A 9,151-nucleotide genomic window follows, 5' to 3' on the forward strand; every position below is an offset into this window, starting at 1 on the left:
TCCTTGGGGTAGAGCAGCTCCAGGAACCAGTGGGTTGATGGCACAATCATATGGTCGGTGGGGGAGGAAGTGACAGAGCCTTCTGCTTACTGAAAACTTCCCCAAATCGGGTGATATGTCTCGGGAACCAGGGACAAATCTGGGGGTTTAGCCTCAATCACCTCACTGCCGAATGGGGGCAGGGTCTTGAGACAGTTAGGATGACAATCAAGGCTCAACTCGTTACCTTGCCCGTCACCCAATCGACGATGGGATTGTGTTCCTTCAGCCAGGGGTATCCAAGGACCGAGGAACATGGGAAAGCGGCAGAATGAAAAAAAGCAAAATCATCTCGGGAATGATTCCCCGACAACCGCATCTTAACCGGTTCAGTCTGCATCGTCGTACGCAGACTACTGCCGTTCGTAGTGCGCTAACGGCTTCCGGCAATTGCTCCTGAAAGCCCCGCTGTTCACCAACTCGGCATCAAGAAAAGCTTCCCGCACGGCACCTGAATCGATAAAAGCGTTAAGCGTCTAAGCTCTGATTCCTGTTCACAAGGGTACTTGGAAGCGGGGTCTGACAGAGGTACTGAGAGGTTGAAACTGGCTCGCTAAAAAGTCCTCCCAACTTTAGCGAGCCGGGCAGTTTGGACGCGACCGCCGGGAACAAGTGGAGATGTAATGTCGAGCGACCACAGTAGAGGCAGCAGTTGGTCTTACGTCTATGTTGGCTGACTCCTCCTTGGTTAACCCGTGCCGCCCCACTTGCATGGGTTCAGAATCGGGAGAGGGTCCTCTCCCACTAATCCTTAGTGGTGGAGAATGATCGACGTGTTCTGGTCCACCACCCGACCCGACTGGGAACTGAGAAGCTGATCGATTGGATGGACCCCATTGCTTCTCCCTCCTTCGGCTCTCGGACTTCGATTATCCACCCGAATAGACAAGGCTACCAAGCTGTCCAGGTCACTAGGCTCCGGATAGGAGATCAACTCATCCTTGAGCTGCTCCGACAGGCCCTGGTAAAAGGCCGTTGCAAAGACTCGTTCCACCCACTCTCCACAGCCAACGTCTTGAACTCGATCACGAAGTCGGCCACGCTGCGAGTTCCTTGGTGAAGAGAAAACAGACGCCCTAGCTGCGTCCCTCCCTCGGACGGAATGGTCAAGAGCTTCCTCATCTCGGCCGTGAACCCTGGTAAGAACAGGCAGGGATCTGTCGTTCCCAAACGGCTGAAGCCCACTCAGCGCTCGACCACGCAGCAACTCAATCGAAAAGGCTATCCTAGCCTTGTCAGTGGCATAAGAGTAGGGCTGTAGATCGAACACTAATCCACACTGCATAAGGAAGAACGCATCTTCCCAGCTCCCCCTCATTTATCCGGCGTCGGAACCTTGGGCTCACGGAGGGACACAACTTCAGAAGCGGCAGGCGGATGGGTGAAACCCGTAGTGAGTCCTCCACCGGACACTGGCGTTGGTTCTGGACCTCCGTCAGGCCGGTAGAAAGGTTCCGAACTGACAACGCGATCTCCTGTAGTACCATGCTATGATGGCCCAACATCTTCTCCTGCTGGGTAATGGCCTGGCGGACAGAGTCCAGGTCCGCTGGGTCTCCATATTGGCCGGATCGGTTCTGTCACAGTTCCCCAGCCCAGAACCCAAAAGCAGACCAGGACAAGAGAGAGTTGAACGAAGGTGAGGGGTTTATTAGAGTCACGACAAAAGGTGCAGTATAATCCAAGGACAGAGCGAGGCGGTGGTTGAGTAGTTGGGGGTGCAGTACTGGGTCCAGTGATGGCTTTCGGCAGCCGCCGACCATCAGGCAGAGGTGGGGTGAAGGTTCCGGACGTGTGACTGCAGGTGGAACAAAGCACGGAGGTAAGAACACAAAAAACTCAACAAAGTACAAAATAACAAAACTCACGCCAGAACACTCTAAACTGATACACAGAACACCTACTGTTCATGGCTACACCATCCGGCAGGGAACTGGATGTTGGGCCAGAGCCTAAGAAAGGTGCTGATTAGGCCCAGGTGTGCAGATTGCTAATGGGAAGCAGGTGCGAAACCAGAGCGCTCCCGGAGCGTTCCCGAACCCTCGGGAAACTGGAGATTACGACCAGGACCCGACTCAGACAGCCGGGATCGTTACACATTGGAGTCCACCTGTGGTAAATTCAATTGATTGAACATGATTTGGAAAGGCACACACCTGTCTATATAAGGTCCCACAGTTGAGCAGTGCATGTCAGAGCAAAAACCCAACCATGAGGTTGAAGAAATGTCCGCAGAGCTTTCTGCAGCATTGAAGGTCCCCAAGAACACAGTGGCCTCCATCATTCTTAAATGGAAGAAGTTTGGAACCACCAAGACTCTTCATAGAGCTGGCCGCCCAGCCAAACTGAGCAATCGGGGGAGAAGGGCCTTGGTCAAGGAGGTGACCAAGAACCCGATGGTCACTCTGAGAGAGCTCCAGACTTCCTCTGTGGAGATGGGAGAACCTTCCAGAAGGACAACCATCTCGGCAGCACTCCACCAATCAGGCCTTTATGGTAGATTGACCAGGAACCACTCCTCAGTAAAAGTCACATGACAGCCCGCTTTGAGTTTGCAAAAAGGCACCTAAAGGACTCTCAGACCATGATAAACAAGATTCTCTGGTCTGATGAAACCAAGATTGAACTCTTTGGCCTGAAGGCCAAGCGTCACGTCTGGAGGAAACCTGGCACCATCCCTATGGTGAAGCATGGTGGTAGCAGCATCATGCTGTGGGGATGTTTTTCAGCAGCAGGGACTGGGAGACTAATCAGGATCGAGGGAAAGATGAACAGAGCAAAATACAGAGAGATCCTTGATGAAAACCTGCTCCAGAGCGCTCAGGACCTCAGACTGGGGCGAAGGTTCACCTTCCAACAGGACAACAACCCTAAGCACACAGCCAAGACAACGCAGGCGAGGCTTCGGGACAAGTCTCTGAATGTCCTTGAGTGTCCCAGCCAGAGCCCAGTCTTGAACCTGATTGAACATCTCTGGAGAGACCTGGAAATAGCTGTGCAGCGACGCTCCCCATTCAACCTGACAGAGTTTGAGAGTATCTGCAGAGAAGAATGGGAGAAACTCCCCAAATAAAGGTGTGCCAAGCTTGTAGCGTCATACCCAAAAAGACTCGAGGCTGTAATCGCTGCCAAAGGTGCTTCAACAAAGTACTGATTAAAGGGTCTGAATACTTATGTAAATGTGATATTTGTCATTATGGGGTATTGGGTGTAGATTGAAACAATTGAATCCATTTTAGAATAAGGCTGTAACATAACAAAATGTGGGAAAAGTCAAGGGGTCTAAATAGTTTCAGAATGAACTGAAAAGTGACTGGTAGCAGGAATATACACTACATGACCAAAAGTATGTGGACACCTATTAGTTGAACATCTCATTCCAAAATCATGGGCATTAATATGGAGTTGGTCCCCTCCCGTTTGTTGCTATAACAGCCTCCACTCTTCTGGGAAGGCTTTCCACTAGATGTTTGAACATTGCTGCAGGGACTTGCTTCCATTCAGCCACAAGCATTAGTGAGGTCGGGCACTGATGTTGGGCGATTAGGCCTGGCTCGCAGTCTGCATTACAATTAATCCCAAAGGTATTCGATGGGGTTGAGGTTAGGGCTCTGTGCAGGCCAGTCAAGTTCTTCCACACCAATTTCGACAAACCATTTCTTTTTTCGTCCGTCGGACTGCCAGATGGTGAAGCGTGATTCATCACTCGAGAGCGCGTTTGCACTGCTCCAGAGTCCAATGGTGGCGAACGTTACACCACTCCAGCCGAAGCTTGGCATTGCGCATGGTGATCTTAGGCTTGTGTGCGGCTGCTTGGCCATGGAAACCAATTTCATGAAGCTCCTGACGAACAGTTCTTGTGATGACGTTGCTTTCAGAGGCAGTTTGGAACTCTGTAGTGAGTGTTGCAACCGAGGACAGACAATTTTTACGTGCTATGCGCTTCAGCACTTGGCAGGCCCGTTCTGTGAGCTTGTTTGGCCTACCACTTCACGGCTGAACCGTTATTGATCCTAGACGTTTCCACTTCACAATAACAGCACTTACAGTTGACCGGGGCAGCTCTAGCAGGGCAGAAATTTGACGAACTGACTTGTTGGAAAGGTGGCATCCTATGACGGTGCGACGTTGAAAGTCACTGAGCGCATATGATTGTCTATGGAGATTGCATGGCTGTGTGCTCGATTTTATACACCTGTCAGCAATGGGTGTGGCTGAAATAGCCAAACCCACTAATTTGAAGGGGTGTCCACATACTTTTGTGTGTATATATAGTGTACTTGTAAATAGGAGTAATAATGACCAGAAGCAAGATAGATAGATAGATAGATCAAATATATAGCCAAAACAAGAATCAGTGTGACCCATAGAGCAGTTGTATTTATGATTCATAAGACGCAGTCAACATGGAGATAGATGAAATATTATCCCCCTTACCATTTGAGCCACCTGATGATTTTAACTCAGAGGGCCTTAATGGTAAAGCGCAGCCTCCACCACCCCCCCTGCAAACGTCCAGTGACGCAGAGGAAATGGACGTTAGCTCTGGTGGTGATGGACACACACACACCCCAGCAGGGGGCCTGGGGCTCCACACCAAGGGCTCCATAACCTTCATTAATAACCTGTCAGATGAGGCCGAACCTAGCACCCCGTGCCCTACAACAGCCCGCCACGCACCCCCCGTCACCAAGTTCTTGCCAGACCTCAAGTTACTCAGAGACATTAAGATCAGTGTCAGCGTTGTAGATACCAGCTGGAGCAAAGATAGGAAGGTGCTGTACACAGGAATAGGTCAGGAGTGTGGTGGTGGAGGGGAGACCAGCTCAGAGGGCCTTAATGGTGAGTTTCATGATGCTGATACAGAGCCAGGGGCTGTGGATAGTAGGTCAGGGCTGGGGAATGGGGTGGTCGGTGTCAGTGCAGGGAGGAGAGGGGAGGAGGCGGAGGCAGACCTGGAGAACAAAGTGGAGTTTGCGGTCCTAGATGAGCTGGAGGACTTCAGTCAGGACTTCCTGGAGGATTGCAGCAGGGGGGGTTCAGGTCAGAGGTCAAAGTTCAACAGGAGCACGCTGACGAAGTTAACCTAAATAACTCCTATGAGGAGGACTTTGACAGTGATGTAGACGCTCTGCTGGAGGAGGCAATGCCTGTGCCCAAAAAGATGCGCCTGGCAGAGGGGGCTGCTGAGTATGCAGGGGACAGTGACCACGCATCCGACGGGGATGTGGAGGGAGGTGTTCAGCCCATGATGACCAAAATTAAGACAGTCCTGAAGAGTCGTGGGCGTCCACCCACTAAGCTACTACCTGACGGATGGATCATGACATTCCATAACTCTGGCATTCCAGTCTACCTGCACAGAGAGACCAGAGTGGTGACCTGGTCCAGACCTTACTTTCTGGGGACCGGGAGCATCAGGAAACGCGACCCTCCCACCAGTAGCATCCCCTGCCTGCACTATAGGAAGATGAAGGATCACGAGGAAAGGGAACAGAACGGAGAGGTGACACCCAACGCTGAAGTGTCTCTGGTGAAGCCTGGGGAGGAGGCAGACTCCGTGGAGAGACCAGACGAGCCTGACTCCACGGCCCAGGAGGACGCTACCACTGTGGGCTTGGGGGAGGGAGAGGTGGAGGCGGAGATAGAGACAGGCCTGGTCACAGTTGGGACCATAAAGGGGTGCCCTGTCCTGCATGGCAAGATGCCCCACTCCTTTGAGATGGCCCAGGGGGCTCTGGGACAGGTCAGGGCCAAGGTGGAGGTGTGCAAAGATGAATCGATAGTGACCGTGAAGAAGTTCCATACTTGGGCAGAGCGCAGGCAGTTCAACAGGGACATCAAGAGGAAACAGGCTGAGTCAGAGAGACCCATTCTGCCTGCCAACCAGAAACTCATCACTCTGTCTGTATCAGATACCCCCACCAAGAAAGAGTTTGTCATTAACCCAAATGGGAAATCTGAAGTTTGCAACGTGTCCTAAAGGTCCGACCTGTTTACAACTTTTTTGAATGTGAGAACCCAAGTGAACCCTTTGGAGCCTCTGTCATTATAGAGGGAGCGACATATGGCACAGGAACTGCAAGCAGTAAAAAACTTGCCAAGAATAAAGCTGCTCAAGCCACACTGGAGATCCTCATCCCTGACTTTGTGAAGCAGACGTCTGAGGAGAAGCTGGTAGAAGGGGATGAGCTGGAGTATTTTAATAATATCAGTATTGAAGATTCAAGGGTGTACGAACTGACCAATAAAGCAGGCTTACTCTCGCCATATCAGATTCTACACGAGTGCCTTAAGAGAAACCATGGAATGGGTGACACCAGCATCAAGTTTGAGGTGATCCCAGGAAAGAACCAGAAGAGTGAATATGTGATGATGTGTGGCAAGCACACCGTGCGCGGATGGTGCAAGAATAAGCGTGTGGGGAAGCAGCTGGCGTCTCAGAAGATCCTACAGATGCTGCACCCCCACGTGAAGAACTGGGGGTCACTGCTCCGCATGTACGGCAGAGAGAGTAATTAGATGGTGAAAAAGGAAAATTCAGACGAGTGTGATTGAACTTCAGCAGTATGCCAAAAAGAACAGGCCAAATCTTCACATCCTGAACAAACTGCAAGAGGAGATGAGGAAACTGGCTAAGGAGAGGGAGGAAACCAGGAAGAAGCCCAAGATGACCATAATGGAGTCAGCCCAGCCTGGCAGTCAGCTCCTCTGCACTGTTGACGTCTAGGAACTATCACTGCAACCAACCTAACATGGCACTGACCAATGGTAGCCATAGTCACTGACAAATGGTAACCATAGTCACTGTCCGATTTAAAAGCCACTCCACCAATCTATCATCCAATTATGCATCATTATAAAATGGCAATACAACTTGACATTTATAGTATAGCGGTGGTCATCTTATCTTAGCACTGTTTCTCCAAGCTGTTTATTATTTTACTCCAAAGGTGTTTTTGATTAATTGTTAGTGGATAGGGTAGGAATAAGACAAATGCATTAACAGACACAGACAGCAGAGTTAACACCATCTACCTCTAGATGCAATCTCTACGCAGTGGCACGTCTATAAATTGAACCATAGGGGTTGCAGACAGACCGGTTGAAATGACTTGACATGTATGTATGAACCACAACAAATTGTCAGCCTGTTTACTGTGTGTAGTAATAACTGCTGACAACCACTCCCCCTCCATTTATATTGCATTGATTTGAATTTCTAATACACTCCAAATATAACCTAAAGTACCTGATACTTTACGAGACTGAACATTTCTAACAGGTTTCCTTGTATGCTTAAAGCATTGCCTATTCCAAGGAATTAGTTTGCACTCTCTGCTTTTGCTTTACAGGTACGTTGTGGAAAACTAATTTAAATGCTGTTGTCATTGGAAATTATTGATGGTTGATGTCGTGTATAATTTGGATGGTGATTAGGGTTTTTGATGAGTATGCTTCGGCTAAAGAAAGGCCGGCTTACGTTTTCATTTACACGTGAAATTTGTACCTGTTATGTATTCAAATGCATTGTTTGCTGTCTAATTATATACTTGTTACATGCTCGTGGTCTTAGTACGAGAAATGCATTTTGAATTGATTAGGGAACGGACGTTCATCTCGAGACGTATTAAGCGGGACTAATGATTTTAAGCCTTTTTTGTTTTGGAAGTACAGGATGAAACATATCAATGGACAGCTGACAAGGCTGATCTGTCTAGCTAAGATCCTGTTGCCACGTTAGCACTGCAGACAGAACACAAGCACCAGGGCTTGGAGTACGGTAGTCATTGAGAAGTGATTGAGGAGATACAGTGGGGGAAAAAAGTATTTAGTCAGCCACCAATTGTGAAAGTTCTCCCACTTAAAAAGATGAGAGAGGCCTGTAATTTTTATCATAGGTACACGTCAACTATGACAGACAAAATGAGAAAAAAAATCCAGAAAATCACATTGTAGGATTTTTAATGAATTTATTTGCAAATTATGGTGGAAAATAAGTATTTGGTCAATAACAAACGTTTCTCAATACTTTGTTATATACCCTTTGTTGGCAATGACACAGGTCAAACGTTTTCTGTAAGTCTTCACAAGGTTTTCACACACTGTTGTTGGTATTTTGGCCCATTCCTCCATGCAGATCTCCTCTAGAGCAGTGATGTTTTGGGGCTGTTGCTGGGCAACACGGAATTTCAACTCCCTCCAAATATTTTCTATGGGGTTGAGATCTGGAGACTGGCTAGGCCACTCCAGGACCTTGAAATGCTTCTTACGAAGCCACTCCTTCGTTGCCCGGGCGGTGTGTTTGGGATCATTGTCATGCTGAAAGACCCAGCCACGTTTCATCTTCAATGCCCTTGCTGATGGAAGGAGGTTTTCACTCAAAAATCTCACGATACATGGCCCCATTCATTCTTTCCTTTACACGGATCAGTCGTCCTGGTCCCTTTGCAGAAAAACAGCCCCAAAGCATGATGTTTCCACCCCCATGCTTCACAGTAGGTATGGTGTTCTTTGGATGCAACTCAGCATTCTTTGTCCTCCAAACACGACGAGTTGAGTTTTTACCAAAAAGTTCTATTTTGGTTTCATCTGACTATATGACATTCTCCCAATCCTCTTCTGGATCATCCAAATGCACTCTAGCAAACTTCAGACGGGCTTGGACATGTACTGGCTTAAGCAGGGGGACACGTCTGGCACTGCAGGATTTGAATCCCTGTCGGCGTAGTGTGTTACTGATGGTAGGCTTTGTTACTTTGGTCCCAGCTCTCTGCAGGTCATTCACTAGGTCCCCCGTGTGGTTCTGGGATTTTTGCTCACCGTTCTTGTGATCATTTTGACCCCACGGGGTGAGATCTTGTGTGGAGCCCCAGATCGAGGGAGATTATCAGTGGTCTTGTATGTCTTCCATTTCCTAATAATTGCTCCCACAGTTGATTTCTTCAAACCAAGCTGCTTACCTATTGCAGATTCAGTCTTCCCAGCCTGGTGCAGGTCTACAATTTTGTTTCTGGTGTCCTTTGACAGCTCTTTGGTCTTGGCCATAGTGGAGTTTGGAGTGTGACTGTTTGAGGTTGTGGACAGGTGTCTTTTATACTGATAACAAGTT

General features: G+C 48.8%; 1 pseudogene; it reads left to right on the forward strand.

Annotated features, from left to right (window-relative positions):
- Positions 1–4,445: 4,445 nt before the first annotated feature.
- LOC121573729 lies at positions 4,446–7,133 on the forward strand (annotated as a pseudogene).
- The last annotated feature ends 2,018 nt before the right edge of the window (positions 7,134–9,151 follow it).

Source organism: Coregonus clupeaformis, chromosome 9 (assembly GCF_020615455.1).
Source record: "Coregonus clupeaformis isolate EN_2021a chromosome 9, ASM2061545v1, whole genome shotgun sequence".
NCBI lineage: Eukaryota > Metazoa > Chordata > Actinopteri > Salmoniformes > Salmonidae > Coregonus > Coregonus clupeaformis.